Genomic DNA, 15,674 nt, shown 5'->3' with positions numbered 1-15,674 from the left:
GCCACACTCGCTCCACTTCTCAGGCTCAGGCTTCTCAGCTGCTCCTTGAAGCCAACGGAGGACGCGACGGACGGACGGACGGACGGACGGATGGACGGGCGGGCGAAGGAAGGAAGGAAGGAAGGAAGGAAGGAAGGAAGGAAGGAACGAACGATATCGAGTCACTGGCTCTGCTGCAATTTCACCAGCAGCCAGCCAGCCTGTCGGACAGGCAGGCTCGTTCAAGTGTGCCAGCAGCCAGGGCACGCGGACGGGAGGGAGGAAGGAAGGAAGGGAGGGAGGCATCCGATGGAGCCCGGCTACAGAGCAACGGGGCGCCGCCGCCGCCGGCACAACAGGGCCCGGTGCTCCTGCACCCTGCATCCTCCCCGCCTGCACCAGACTGCCAAGACTGCTGCTCTCCTGCCCAGACAGACAGACCAGCTACAAGCATCACCACCTAGCCATAGCATCAGCAAAACTCTGCCTACCTGCCCTGCCCTGGCCTGGCCTGGCCTCCTGGCCTCCTCTGATGCGTCTGCCTGCCCCAGCCCCAAAGCCCCGCCCACCGTTCAAGGTAAGGCAGAGGCACAACCCCCCACTCCACCCACTCAGACCTCCCCAATATACATCGGCAGTGCAGTGCATCTCTAGCCTCGCTCAGAATCACGTCCCAAACCCCAAGATCACTCAAACGTCTCATGCTTACACCTACCTACTCGGCGTCCAGCTTTGGCGCACGTCTCCACAATTGCCACATCCGTCCACGTGCCCCTGCTTCACGCACGGCACTGTGCCTCCCTCCGGCAGGCATTTCGCCGATCCGTTTCCTGTTTCACAACCAAGGCATAATCAGTACCCCTTTCCTTCCACGGCGCGCACACGCGCCCACCCACTCCACCACTGAGCCATGCCGGCCAAAAACGCACCTGCAGAGCAGTGGGGCACAGGGCCGCCGTCAGCCCGCGACACATTTCCCTCCTGCCGTGCCCTCCCTCCTGTTTCTACATCCGTGCACCCACCCCGCTGCAAAACCAGTCAGTCTGCTCAGGCGTCAGCACAGAGGCATAATGAAGGGCCTCGGCCCTTCTCCCTTTACTGCCCTCTGTACAGCTTGGCAGATCCCTCAGCACTCCGTGTGCACGTGTGTCTGTGACTCTGTGTGTGTGTGTGTGTGTGTGAGAGAGAGAGATTGAGTGAGTGAGTGAGTGAGTGAGTGAGTGAGTGAGTGAGTGAGAGAGAGAGAGACAGACCCTGCCAGATCCCTCAGCATTCCATGTGTGTTTGTGTCGGTGGGTGAGAGAGACAGAGACAGAGACAGAGAGACAGACAGACACACACACACACACACACACACACCCACCCACCTCCACACACCCCCGTGTGCACGTGTGTCTGTGACTCTGTGTGTGTGTGAGATTGAGTGAGAGAGAGAGACAGACCCTGCCAGATCCCTCAGCATTCCATGTGTGTTTGTGTCGGTGGGTGAGAGAGACAGAGACAGAGACAGACACAGAGAGACAGACACACACACACACACAAACACACACACACACCCACCCCCACACACCCCCGTGTGCACGTGTGTCTGTGACTCTGTGTGTGTGTGAGATTGAGTGAGTGAGAGAGAGAGACAGACCGACCCTGCCAGATCCCTCAGCATTCCATGTGTGTTTGTGTCGGTGGGTGAGAGAGACAGAGACAGACACAGAGAGACAGACAGACACACACACACACCCACCCACCCCCATCCACCCTGGTAAAAAAAGGTGGTGGGGGAGCAGGGGAGAAGACACCACTGTGTCCAATGATAGCCTGTGCAGACGCAAAGTCTACAGCTTCTGTGAGATGAAACAAACTCAAGCCACTCAACAATTGTAATTCCACACACATCAAAATAAAGGCACAGAGGTGTGAATGGCTGCACTTCAGCCTTCGGCTTGGAGAGCACACCCATTGTTTCTCCTCAGGCACACCTGTAGCTGACATCTTCCTATTCCCAAGCTTGCCAGGAGGCTTTTCTGCCCGCGGACTTTGGCCACGTCCACAAACCTCGTAACCGGTCTTGAGCGGCGCACGTGGCCTCTGCCTTTGTCGCCCGGTGCAGTCCCATCCGCTCGCTCCCTCCCGGAGAGGGCAGAGCCTCCGAAGGAGACCGTTCAGCTGGATGCGCCAGCCAGCTGGGGCACGCAAAGCCGAGAGGCGCGCTCTCTTTGCCGAGTGCAGGGACGCCCTTGAAGGGCCGAGCGGCCTGCTCCCACTCCCCCTGCAGACTTTTGTGCAGACAGGACAGCGTGACCAGCCTCCCACGACCAGGAGAGCAGTGCAAGTTGAGCCAGCCTCTGAGACCGACCTGGGAGCCAGCCGAGGAAGCCGGCAGCCTTGACGTAGGCAGTGTGCCAGTGACGTAGGCGCCCGTAGGTACGGCCCCACTCCCAGATGATTGGTGGATCACTGGCAGCTTTACATAGCCTCTGACAAGTTGCACTCAGGACGGACCAGGTAGGCAACAGCTGTCCAGCACACCCACCGATCCCAGACAACCTAGGGGAGAGCTGCCAGCGGGCCAGGGCAGCAAGGTCTTTGCCAGGCCTCCTGCTTCAATCTAAACACCAGAGGCTAGGCAGGATGTAGCCGACTCAAGAGGCCGCCTGCATCGCTTCTCGGCCTTTTGGCTAAGATCAAGTGTAGTATCTGTTCTTATCAGACCAGAAGGCGGAGGAGGAGAGTTCGCGCTGACGCAGGGGTGGATCCTAATGCTGATTGGCCTCCAATCTAACACCCCATACCAGCGACGACAGCAGTGAGTTAGAAGATGGCAGCAGCGAGCAGTACATCAGCTCGAGGCCAGGGTATCAAGAACACTGTCAGGCTGACAGTGCGAGACCGGAACGGGGGCACCGGCTTCACCCGAGAGACCTTCATCCGGAAGGTCTTGCTGGATTGCTGCGGATTTACGCCCGATGACATCTACTGCGTCCAGGACTTCGCAGGCTTCTTCGATGTCACTTTCCGGCAGGCTGCAGGGTGGCAGAAGCTGTACCAGCAGCTTCAGCTGAAGGGGACAGAGGCGCCGCTGTCGCTGCTGAAAGCACAGCCCCTCTTTGCAACGGCTACGCAACAGGAAAGGACAATCACGGTGCACATGTTCAACCCGCACGTGCCAGTGGTAGATGTCCTTACGTTCCTCGCTCGGTATGTGGAGAGCGTAGGAACACCAGCAGACGTGAAGGACGGGCTGGGAATCTGGACCAGCAAACGGCAGGTGAAGGTGAAGCTGAGGTTGGATTCCAACGGCGGCATCATCCACCCCCCCTCCGTCTTCGCCATCGGAGGGAACCGAGGGTACATGGTGTACGCGGGACAACCCAGGGTGTGCCGAAACTGCGGCAAGGAAGGGCACATCGCAGCCCAGTGCAGGGTGGTGATGTGCAAGAACTGTAAAATGGAAGGCCACCTGACCAAAGACTGCACGCAGGCCAAGGCCTGCAACCTCTGCGGACAGGCCGGCCACCTGTACAGAGCCTGCCCGAAGCGTGGGGGCACCTACGCACAGGCGACCAGGGGAGGTGCTGGCCCTGAAAGGGCCCAGGCTGATGCGGACGTACCCGCCAGCGCTGCAGATGAGGCACCCGACAGGACGGATGACGAGACCAGGGAGGAAGGTGCAAGCACCCCAAGACCTGCCACCCCACTGCAGACCCTCCAGGACCAGGCAAACGACGAGCAGGAGTCCATGGAGGAGGGGAGAGCTGAGGCGGAAACCGAATGGAAGGTCGTGAAACGAAAAAAGACCCAAAAGGCGGCGGCCAAGCGACAGAAGGCGGAGCAACGCCAGAAAAGGGCAGGGAACCACGCAGCCCCTGGTACCCTGTCCTCTTCAGAGGAGGAAGGAGTTGGGGGAGGCCAGCAGCCCCGGCGGAAGAAGCGGCTGGCAGAACAGGTGGAGAGGAGGAGAGAGAGGGGAGAAAGTCTGCTGGCCACCCCCCAAGTACAGGAGGCGGAGAGCAGCAGACGCACAGAGCTCCGGGAACCCGGGAGCAGAGCCACGGCTGGTACCCAGCAGCCGGAAGGGGAAGCAGCCCAGGAAGTCAGCAACCCCCCGGGCCCAGACCCAGAACCAGAACGGCCACACACGGAGGAGTACTACCAGCAGTACCTGAGCCCACAGGAGGTGGAAAACTTCACAAAGGCGGTGGGGATGAAGGCTCAGGATGGCAAGAGTGAGGACGGAGAGCAGCCAAAATAAAAGACTTAACGATGGCAGACCTTAAATTGGCGTGCTTGAATGTGCGAAGTTTGAAGAGTACTGGGCGATGCGTCAGCACGCTCCAGTACCTGGACACTGTAAAGGCCGATGTGACCTTCCTCCAGGAGTGTGGACTACCACATCTCCGTAACTACCGGAGGTGGTCACGGTGGTGGAAAAAAGGTTTGTCGGTGTGGTCGGGGGGCAACGATTGTCGCGCTTCTGGCCTGGGGATTCTGCTGCGGGGAGGCAACTTCTCAATCACCCAAGTGAAAGAGGTGGTTGCGGGGCGCCTCCTGGTAGCAGACGTCAAATACCGGGGCACTCCGCTCCGGCTGATCAACATGTACGCCTCCCCCGTGCGGAGCGAGCGGCTGGCCGTCTTCGAGCAGCTCCCACAGCTGCTGGTGACGACCCAGCCGGTCGTTCTGGCCGGAGACTTCAATTGCACCATTGATGCGGCTGGAGGACCCGGCAGTGCCGACGGCAGGCTAGACAGTACCTCTAGACTCCTGAGGGAAATGGTGAAGACAGCCAAGCTGCGCGACGCCTTTGGCACCCCCACAGGTGGAGCACAGCCGCAAGCCACCTGGACACGATCGGACGGCTCAGCCCGCTCCCGGATCGACTTCCTCTTCCTGTCTGAGTCCCTCACGGTCAGGTCCACTGACGTCACGCCGGTGTTCTTCTCTGACCACTGCCTTCTGAGAGCCACCTGTCACCTACGGGAGGACCAGAAGGCAGGCAGGGGGACGTGGAAGCTGAACGTAAAGCTGCTGACCCCAGAGAACATCGAGGAACTAGAGAGGGAGTACACAGGTTGGAGAACCTTGAAAGCCTTCTTTGATTCCCCGGTTCACTGGTGGGAAGCCACCAAGGAGAACATTAAGAGGTTCTTCATCCGCAAGGGTATTCAGAAGGCAAGGCAGGAGCAGAGGGAACTGCGTAAACTCCAGACAGAGTTGCAGCAACTTCTCCTTCTGCAGTCGAAGGGGGTGGATGTCAGGGAGGAACTGCGAGAGGTGAAGGGCCGGCAAGCCCAGCACCTCGCCGCTGAATCCTCCAAGATCATCTTCCGATCAAGGGTCCAAACCGTGGAGCAGGACGAGACGTGCTCACGCTTCTTCTTCCAAAAGGTGCACAGGGGGAGCTCTGTGATCCACAACCTTAAGGAAGAGGACGGCTCAGTCGCGTCCTCGCAGACCGACATACTGAGGATCTGCAAGTCCTTCTATGCCGGTCTGTACGAGGAAAAGGCCACAGAATCCACAGCCTCCCGCAACTTCCTGTCGTCTATCACGCAGGTCTTAGACGACGGCAAGCGGGAGAGTCTGGATCAGCCACTGACCCTGGACGAGCTGACAGGCTCCATCCGTTCCTTCGGGTCGGGTAAGACTCCCGGAAGCGACGGCTTACCGGCCGAGTTGTACTCGGCTCTGTGGAACTGGATGGGCCCAGACCTGCTGGAAGTGTACAACGCTATGCTTCTGGCCGGCAGTATGTCTGAGTCCATGAGGAAGGGCATCATCACCCTCATCTACAAGCAGAAGGGGGAAAGGGAGGACATTAGGAATTGGAGACCCATCTCTCTCCTGAATGTGGACTACAAGATCCTGTCCAAGGCTATCGCCAACAGGGTCAAGTCTGCTCTGGGACAGGTGATCCACCCGGACCAAACCTGTGCTGTACCGGGCAGGAAGATCTCAGACAGCCTCGCGCTGCTGAGGGACACCATCGCCTACGTGCAGGACAGGGGGGTGGACGCCTGCCTGGTCAGCTTGGACCAGGAGAAAGCCTTCGACAGGATATCGCACACGTACATGGCGGACGTGCTCTCCAAAATGGGATTTGGGGAGGGAATCCGGAATTGGATCAGACTGCTCTACACAGACATCCGTAGTGCAGTCCAGGTCAACGGGTGGGAAACAGACAGCTTCCCCATCAGGTCTGGAGTCAGGCAGGGCTGCCCCCTCTCCCCTGTCTTGTTTGTCTGCTGCATAGAACCCTTTGTGGAAGCCATCAGGAGGGATGAGGGCATAAGAGGGGTGACGCTGCCAGGCAGTGGAGGGACCCAAGTGAAAACCTCCCTGTACATGGACGACGTCACCGTCTTCTGCTCTGATCCGAGGTCAGTTCGCAGGTTGATTGGCACCTGCGAACAGTTCGAGCTAGCGTCGGGGGCCAGGGTCAACCGCACGAAGAGCGAAGCCATGCTCTTTGGCAACTGGCCCGACCGATCCAGCGTCCCCTTCACCATCAGGTCTGACCACGTGAAGGTGTTGGGGATCTGGTTCGGAGGGGCGGAGGCGTGCAACAAGAACTGGCAGGAGCGGACTGCCAAGGTGAAACAGAAACTGGGACTGTGGGGAGGGCGCTCCCTGTCGATAACGGGCAAGAACCTGGTCATCAGGTGTGAGGTGCTCTCAGGGCTGCTGTACTTGGCGCAGGTCTGGCCCGTCCCCCGCTCCTACAGCTCGGAAATCACCCGGGCTGTCTTCAGATTCGTCTGGGGATCCAAGATGGAGCGGGTGAGACGGACCGCCATGCACAAGTCCCTGGACAACGGGGGCAAGAACGTCCCCAATGTCGCCCTCACCCTGATGGCCAGCTTCGTATGTGGCTGCATCAGGTTGTGTGTAGAGCCCAGGTATGTGGGCACCAAGTACCACTATGTGCCCAGGTTCTACCTGTCGCCCTGGCTGCGAAGGATGGGTCTGGCCCCACTCCCGCGCAACGCCCCAGTCAGCTGGTCGTTGCCGGCATACCTATCCCACGTAGCAAAGTTCTTCCAGGAGAACGCCTTTGACCACAAGGCCATCAGGCAGTGGTCGGCACGAAGTGTCCTGCAGGCACTGCAGGAGAAGGACGTGATGGACACAGTGGGGTGGTTCCCTGAGCAGACTGTCCAGTTCATCTGGCAAAATGCCTCATCGCCAGATCTCACCAACAGGCACCAAGACCTCGCCTGGCTGGCAGTGAGAGGGGCCCTCCCAGTCAGAGCCCTCCTGTACGCCCGGAACGTCGTCTCCGCACCCCACTGCCCACGGGAGGACTGCAGTGAGGAGGAGTCTGTGACCCACCTCTTTGCACACTGCCAGTTCGCAAAGAGGGTGTGGAGGAGGATGGACGGGCTAGTGTCACGTTTCATCCCCAGCAGCTGCGTGACAGAGGACTCTCTGATCTACGGGCTGTTCCCGGGGACGCACACGGAGACCAACATCCGGTGCTGCTGGCAGATCATCAACTCGGTGAAAGACGCTCTTTGGTCAGCCCGAAACTTGATCATCTACCAGCACATGGAGATGTCCGTGGGAGAATGCTGCCGACTGGCACACTCTCGGCTGCAGGAGTACGTGCTGAGGGACGCACTGAAACTTGGTGCAGCCACCGCAAGGGCCCGGTGGGGAAGGACCACAGTATAGGTTTCTCCACCCGTGGGAGGGGGAGGGGTCGGTGGGCGAGGAGTATACCCCTCAACAATGAGATGCTAAGCTGAACTACTGGAGTGCCACGTGGGTGGCTATAAACACGGGTATTTTACTGAGTATAATGGAAACGTATGTAAAGGATGAAAAGTTATTGAATGGTTTATTGTATATATTTATTTTTGAATAAAGTATATTTTGAAATAAAAAAAAAAAAAAAAAAAAAAAAATCTGTTCTTATCAGTTTAATATCTGATACGTCCCTTATCTGGGGACCATATATTAAATTGATTTTTGGAACAGGGAGATGGAATAGGGGCTTGCTCCGTCCACTCCACGCATCGACCCGGTATTGCAGTGCCTCTGGGAACGGTGCACTCCCCTTCTGGGGAATTTCAAAGTAGCAAAGAAAAGAAAAACGACGAAAGCTCCATCAGGCGGCGGCGGCGGCACAGCAGCACAGACAAGCATGCACGCACATGGAGAGAGAGGAGAGCTGCTTGCTCTACACCTCTCCTGTGTCTGTGTCTGTCTGTCGATACAGCTCACTCACTCACTCACTCACGCAATGTGCAGACAACTCAACAACAGCACGGGCATCATATCTGGGCCGTTTGGCTAAGATCAAGTGCACATCCGGGCTGCAACCAGATCAGGTGCTGCAGGCAAGGCAGCAACTTCATGAGAGATGCCCCTTGGCATTCATTCCTGAAGCAAACTGCTCAACCGGCGCACTCATTCTGATGCCTGCTCACTCGGCTGCTGCCTGCACCAAGCACAGAAGCAGAGTGAAGTGGAGCAGGCCGAAAGACCTTTTCTGTCCCGCCACACTCGCTCCACTTCTCAGGCTCAGGCTTCTCAGCTGCTCCTTGAAGCCAACGGAGGACGCGACGGACGGACGGACGGACGGATGGACGGGCGGGCGAAGGAAGGAAGGAAGGAAGGAAGGAAGGAAGGAAGGAAGGAACGAACGATATCGAGTCACTGGCTCTGCTGCAATTTCACCAGCAGCCAGCCAGCCTGTCGGACAGGCAGGCTCGTTCAAGTGTGCCAGCAGCCAGGGCACGCGGACGGGAGGGAGGAAGGAAGGAAGGGAGGGAGGCATCCGATGGAGCCCGGCTACAGAGCAACGGGGCGCCGCCGCCGCCGGCACAACAGGGCCCGGTGCTCCTGCACCCTGCATCCTCCCCGCCTGCACCAGACTGCCAAGACTGCTGCTCTCCTGCCCAGACAGACAGACCAGCTACAAGCATCACCACCTAGCCATAGCATCAGCAAAACTCTGCCTACCTGCCCTGCCCTGGCCTGGCCTGGCCTCCTGGCCTCCTCTGATGCGTCTGCCTGCCCCAGGCCCAAAGCCCCGCCCACCGTTCAAGGTAAGGCAGAGGCACAACCCCCCACTCCACCCACTCAGACCTCCCCAATATACATCGGCAGTGCAGTGCATCTCTAGCCTCGCTCAGAATCACGTCCCAAACCCCAAGATCACTCAAACGTCTCATGCTTACACCTACCTACTCGGCGTCCAGCTTTGGCGCACGTCTCCACAATTGCCACATCCGTCCACGTGCCCCTGCTTCACGCACGGCACTGTGCCTCCCTCCGGCAGGCATTTCGCCGATCCGTTTCCTGTTTCACAACCAAGGCATAATCAGTACCCCTTTCCTTCCACGGCGCGCACACGCGCCCACCCACTCCACCACTGAGCCATGCCGGCCAAAAACGCACCTGCAGAGCAGTGGGGCACAGGGCCGCCGTCAGCCCGCGACACATTTCCCTCCTGCCGTGCCCTCCCTCCTGTTTCTACATCCGTGCACCCACCCCGCTGCAAAACCAGTCAGTCTGCTCAGGCGTCAGCACAGAGGCATAATGAAGGGCCTCGGCCCTTCTCCCTTTACTGCCCTCTGTACAGCTTGGCAGATCCCTCAGCACTCCGTGTGCACGTGTGTCTGTGACTCTGTGTGTGTGTGTGTGTGTGTGAGAGAGAGAGATTGAGTGAGTGAGTGAGTGAGTGAGTGAGTGAGTGAGTGAGAGAGAGAGAGACAGACCCTGCCAGATCCCTCAGCATTCCATGTGTGTTTGTGTCGGTGGGTGAGAGAGACAGAGACAGAGACAGAGAGACAGACAGACACACACACACACACACACACACACCCACCCACCTCCACACACCCCCGTGTGCACGTGTGTCTGTGACTCTGTGTGTGTGTGAGATTGAGTGAGAGAGAGAGACAGACCCTGCCAGATCCCTCAGCATTCCATGTGTGTTTGTGTCGGTGGGTGAGAGAGACAGAGACAGAGACAGACACAGAGAGACAGACACACACACACACACAAACACACACACACACCCACCCCCACACACCCCCGTGTGCACGTGTGTCTGTGACTCTGTGTGTGTGTGAGATTGAGTGAGTGAGAGAGAGAGACAGACCGACCCTGCCAGATCCCTCAGCATTCCATGTGTGTTTGTGTCGGTGGGTGAGAGAGACAGAGACAGACACAGAGAGACAGACAGACACACACACACACCCACCCACCCCCATCCACCCTGGTAAAAAAAGGTGGTGGGGGAGCAGGGGAGAAGACACCACTGTGTCCAATGATAGCCTGTGCAGACGCAAAGTCTACAGCTTCTGTGAGATGAAACAAACTCAAGCCACTCAACAATTGTAATTCCACACACATCAAAATAAAGGCACAGAGGTGTGAATGGCTGCACTTCAGCCTTCGGCTTGGAGAGCACACCCATTGTTTCTCCTCAGGCACACCTGTAGCTGACATCTTCCTATTCCCAAGCTTGCCAGGAGGCTTTTCTGCCCGCGGACTTTGGCCACGTCCACAAACCTCGTAACCGGTCTTGAGCGGCGCACGTGGCCTCTGCCTTTGTCGCCCGGTGCAGTCCCATCCGCTCGCTCCCTCCCGGAGAGGGCAGAGCCTCCGAAGGAGACCGTTCAGCTGGATGCGCCAGCCAGCTGGGGCACGCAAAGCCGAGAGGCGCGCTCTCTTTGCCGAGTGCAGGGACGCCCTTGAAGGGCCGAGCGGCCTGCTCCCACTCCCCCTGCAGACTTTTGTGCAGACAGGACAGCGTGACCAGCCTCCCACGACCAGGAGAGCAGTGCAAGTTGAGCCAGCCTCTGAGACCGACCTGGGAGCCAGCCGAGGAAGCCGGCAGCCTTGACGTAGGCAGTGTGCCAGTGACGTAGGCGCCCGTAGGTACGGCCCCACTCCCAGATGATTGGTGGATCACTGGCAGCTTTACATAGCCTCTGACAAGTTGCACTCAGGACGGACCAGGTAGGCAACAGCTGTCCAGCACACCCACCGATCCCAGACAACCTAGGGGAGAGCTGCCAGCGGGCCAGGGCAGCAAGGTCTTTGCCAGGCCTCCTGCTTCAATCTAAACACCAGAGGCTAGGCAGGATGTAGCCGACTCAAGAGGCCGCCTGCATCGCTTCTCGGCCTTTTGGCTAAGATCAAGTGTAGTATCTGTTCTTATCAGTTTAATATCTGATACGTCCCTTATCTGGGGACCATATATTAAATTGATTTTTGGAACAGGGAGATGGAATAGGGGCTTGCTCCGTCCACTCCACGCATCGACCCGGTATTGCAGTGCCTCTGGGAACGGTGCACTCCCCTTCTGGGGAATTTCAAAGTAGCAAAGAAAAGAAAAACGACGAAAGCTCCATCAGGCGGCGGCGGCGGCACAGCAGCACAGACAAGCATGCACGCACATGGAGAGAGAGGAGAGCTGCTTGCTCTACACCTCTCCTGTGTCTGTGTCTGTCTGTCGATACAGCTCACTCACTCACTCACTCACGCAATGTGCAGACAACTCAACAACAGCACGGGCATCATATCTGGGCCGTTTGGCTAAGATCAAGTGCACATCCGGGCTGCAACCAGATCAGGTGCTGCAGGCAAGGCAGCAACTTCATGAGAGATGCCCCTTGGCATTCATTCCTGAAGCAAACTGCTCAACCGGCGCACTCATTCTGATGCCTGCTCACTCGGCTGCTGCCTGCACCAAGCACAGAAGCAGAGTGAAGTGGAGCAGGCCGAAAGACCTTTTCTGTCCCGCCACACTCGCTCCACTTCTCAGGCTCAGGCTTCTCAGCTGCTCCTTGAAGCCAACGGAGGACGCGACGGACGGACGGACGGACGGATGGACGGGCGGGCGAAGGAAGGAAGGAAGGAAGGAAGGAAGGAAGGAAGGAAGGAAGGAACGAACGATATCGAGTCACTGGCTCTGCTGCAATTTCACCAGCAGCCAGCCAGCCTGTCGGACAGGCAGGCTCGTTCAAGTGTGCCAGCAGCCAGGGCACGCGGACGGGAGGGAGGAAGGAAGGAAGGGAGGGAGGCATCCGATGGAGCCCGGCTACAGAGCAACGGGGCGCCGCCGCCGCCGGCACAACAGGGCCCGGTGCTCCTGCACCCTGCATCCTCCCCGCCTGCACCAGACTGCCAAGACTGCTGCTCTCCTGCCCAGACAGACAGACCAGCTACAAGCATCACCACCTAGCCATAGCATCAGCAAAACTCTGCCTACCTGCCCTGCCCTGGCCTGGCCTGGCCTCCTGGCCTCCTCTGATGCGTCTGCCTGCCCCAGGCCCAAAGCCCCGCCCACCGTTCAAGGTAAGGCAGAGGCACAACCCCCCACTCCACCCACTCAGACCTCCCCAATATACATCGGCAGTGCAGTGCATCTCTAGCCTCGCTCAGAATCACGTCCCAAACCCCAAGATCACTCAAACGTCTCATGCTTACACCTACCTACTCGGCGTCCAGCTTTGGCGCACGTCTCCACAATTGCCACATCCGTCCACGTGCCCCTGCTTCACGCACGGCACTGTGCCTCCCTCCGGCAGGCATTTCGCCGATCCGTTTCCTGTTTCACAACCAAGGCATAATCAGTACCCCTTTCCTTCCACGGCGCGCACACGCGCCCACCCACTCCACCACTGAGCCATGCCGGCCAAAAACGCACCTGCAGAGCAGTGGGGCACAGGGCCGCCGTCAGCCCGCGACACATTTCCCTCCTGCCGTGCCCTCCCTCCTGTTTCTACATCCGTGCACCCACCCCGCTGCAAAACCAGTCAGTCTGCTCAGGCGTCAGCACAGAGGCATAATGAAGGGCCTCGGCCCTTCTCCCTTTACTGCCCTCTGTACAGCTTGGCAGATCCCTCAGCACTCCGTGTGCACGTGTGTCTGTGACTCTGTGTGTGTGTGTGTGTGTGTGAGAGAGAGAGATTGAGTGAGTGAGTGAGTGAGTGAGTGAGTGAGTGAGTGAGTGAGAGAGAGAGAGACAGACCCTGCCAGATCCCTCAGCATTCCATGTGTGTTTGTGTCGGTGGGTGAGAGAGACAGAGACAGAGACAGACACAGAGAGACAGACACACACACACACACAAACACACACACACACCCACCCCCACACACCCCCGTGTGCACGTGTGTCTGTGACTCTGTGTGTGTGTGAGATTGAGTGAGAGAGAGAGACAGACCCTGCCAGATCCCTCAGCATTCCATGTGTGTTTGTGTCGGTGGGTGAGAGAGACAGAGACAGAGACAGACACAGAGAGACAGACACACACACACACACAAACACACACACACACCCACCCCCACACACCCCCGTGTGCACGTGTGTCTGTGACTCTGTGTGTGTGTGAGATTGAGTGAGTGAGAGAGAGAGACAGACCGACCCTGCCAGATCCCTCAGCATTCCATGTGTGTTTGTGTCGGTGGGTGAGAGAGACAGAGACAGACACAGAGAGACAGACAGACACACACACACACCCACCCACCCCCATCCACCCTGGTAAAAAAAGGTGGTGGGGGAGCAGGGGAGAAGACACCACTGTGTCCAATGATAGCCTGTGCAGACGCAAAGTCTACAGCTTCTGTGAGATGAAACAAACTCAAGCCACTCAACAATTGTAATTCCACACACATCAAAATAAAGGCACAGAGGTGTGAATGGCTGCACTTCAGCCTTCGGCTTGGAGAGCACACCCATTGTTTCTCCTCAGGCACACCTGTAGCTGACATCTTCCTATTCCCAAGCTTGCCAGGAGGCTTTTCTGCCCGCGGACTTTGGCCACGTCCACAAACCTCGTAACCGGTCTTGAGCGGCGCACGTGGCCTCTGCCTTTGTCGCCCGGTGCAGTCCCATCCGCTCGCTCCCTCCCGGAGAGGGCAGAGCCTCCGAAGGAGACCGTTCAGCTGGATGCGCCAGCCAGCTGGGGCACGCAAAGCCGAGAGGCGCGCTCTCTTTGCCGAGTGCAGGGACGCCCTTGAAGGGCCGAGCGGCCTGCTCCCACTCCCCCTGCAGACTTTTGTGCAGACAGGACAGCGTGACCAGCCTCCCACGACCAGGAGAGCAGTGCAAGTTGAGCCAGCCTCTGAGACCGACCTGGGAGCCAGCCGAGGAAGCCGGCAGCCTTGACGTAGGCAGTGTGCCAGTGACGTAGGCGCCCGTAGGTACGGCCCCACTCCCAGATGATTGGTGGATCACTGGCAGCTTTACATAGCCTCTGACAAGTTGCACTCAGGACGGACCAGGTAGGCAACAGCTGTCCAGCACACCCACCGATCCCAGACAACCTAGGGGAGAGCTGCCAGCGGGCCAGGGCAGCAAGGTCTTTGCCAGGCCTCCTGCTTCAATCTAAACACCAGAGGCTAGGCAGGATGTAGCCGACTCAAGAGGCCGCCTGCATCGCTTCTCGGCCTTTTGGCTAAGATCAAGTGTAGTATCTGTTCTTATCAGTTTAATATCTGATACGTCCCTTATCTGGGGACCATATATTAAATTGATTTTTGGAACAGGGAGATGGAATAGGGGCTTGCTCCGTCCACTCCACGCATCGACCCGGTATTGCAGTGCCTCTGGGAACGGTGCACTCCCCTTCTGGGGAATTTCAAAGTAGCAAAGAAAAGAAAAACGACGAAAGCTCCATCAGGCGGCGGCGGCGGCACAGCAGCACAGACAAGCATGCACGCACATGGAGAGAGAGGAGAGCTGCTTGCTCTACACCTCTCCTGTGTCTGTGTCTGTCTGTCGATACAGCTCACTCACTCACTCACTCACGCAATGTGCAGACAACTCAACAACAGCACGGGCATCATATCTGGGCCGTTTGGCTAAGATCAAGTGCACATCCGGGCTGCAACCAGATCAGGTGCTGCAGGCAAGGCAGCAACTTCATGAGAGATGCCCCTTGGCATTCATTCCTGAAGCAAACTGCTCAACCGGCGCACTCATTCTGATGCCTGCTCACTCGGCTGCTGCCTGCACCAAGCACAGAAGCAGAGTGAAGTGGAGCAGGCCGAAAGACCTTTTCTGTCCCGCCACACTCGCTCCACTTCTCAGGCTCAGGCTTCTCAGCTGCTCCTTGAAGCCAACGGAGGACGCGACGGACGGACGGACGGACGGATGGACGGGCGGGCGAAGGAAGGAAGGAAGGAAGGAAGGAAGGAAGGAAGGAAGGAAGGAACGAACGATATCGAGTCACTGGCTCTGCTGCAATTTCACCAGCAGCCAGCCAGCCTGTCGGACAGGCAGGCTCGTTCAAGTGTGCCAGCAGCCAGGGCACGCGGACGGGAGGGAGGAAGGAAGGAAGGGAGGGAGGCATCCGATGGAGCCCGGCTACAGAGCAACGGGGCGCCGCCGCCGCCGGCACAACAGGGCCCGGTGCTCCTGCACCCTGCATCCTCCCCGCCTGCACCAGACTGCCAAGACTGCTGCTCTCCTGCCCAGACAGACAGACCAGCTACAAGCATCACCACCTAGCCATAGCATCAGCAAAACTCTGCCTACCTGCCCTGCCCTGGCCTGGCCTGGCCTCCTGGCCTCCTCTGATGCGTCTGCCTGCCCCAGGCCCAAAGCCCCGCCCACCGTTCAAGGTAAGGCAGAGGCACAACCCCCCACTCCACCCACTCAGACCTCCCCAATATACATCGGCAGTGCAGTGCATCTCTAGCCTCGCTCAGAATCACGTCCCAAACCCCAAGATCAC

At 58.4% G+C, this 15,674-nt stretch overlaps 2 non-coding genes and 2 pseudogenes across 2 annotated transcripts; all 4 read left to right on the top strand.

Annotated features, from left to right (window-relative positions):
* Positions 1–2,634: 2,634 nt before the first annotated feature.
* LOC140192200 (U2 spliceosomal RNA) lies at positions 2,635–2,766 on the top strand (annotated as a pseudogene).
* A 5,059-nt stretch (positions 2,767–7,825) lies between these two features.
* On the top strand, positions 7,826–8,036 carry LOC140192199 (U2 spliceosomal RNA; annotated as a pseudogene).
* A 3,067-nt stretch (positions 8,037–11,103) lies between these two features.
* LOC140192217 (U2 spliceosomal RNA) lies at positions 11,104–11,294 on the top strand. Its single transcript, XR_011884153.1, has one exon. It is a non-coding gene; the product is annotated as a U2 spliceosomal RNA (small nuclear RNA).
* Positions 11,295–14,373: 3,079 nt separating this feature from the next.
* LOC140192216 (U2 spliceosomal RNA) lies at positions 14,374–14,564 on the top strand. Its single transcript, XR_011884152.1, has one exon. It is a non-coding gene; the product is annotated as a U2 spliceosomal RNA (small nuclear RNA).
* The last annotated feature ends 1,110 nt before the right edge of the window (positions 14,565–15,674 follow it).

This window comes from Mobula birostris (assembly GCF_030028105.1).
Source record: "Mobula birostris isolate sMobBir1 chromosome 11 unlocalized genomic scaffold, sMobBir1.hap1 SUPER_11_unloc_2, whole genome shotgun sequence".
Classification (NCBI taxonomy): domain Eukaryota; kingdom Metazoa; phylum Chordata; class Chondrichthyes; order Myliobatiformes; family Myliobatidae; genus Mobula; species Mobula birostris.
This window is presented reverse-complemented; position numbering and strand designations above follow the sequence as displayed.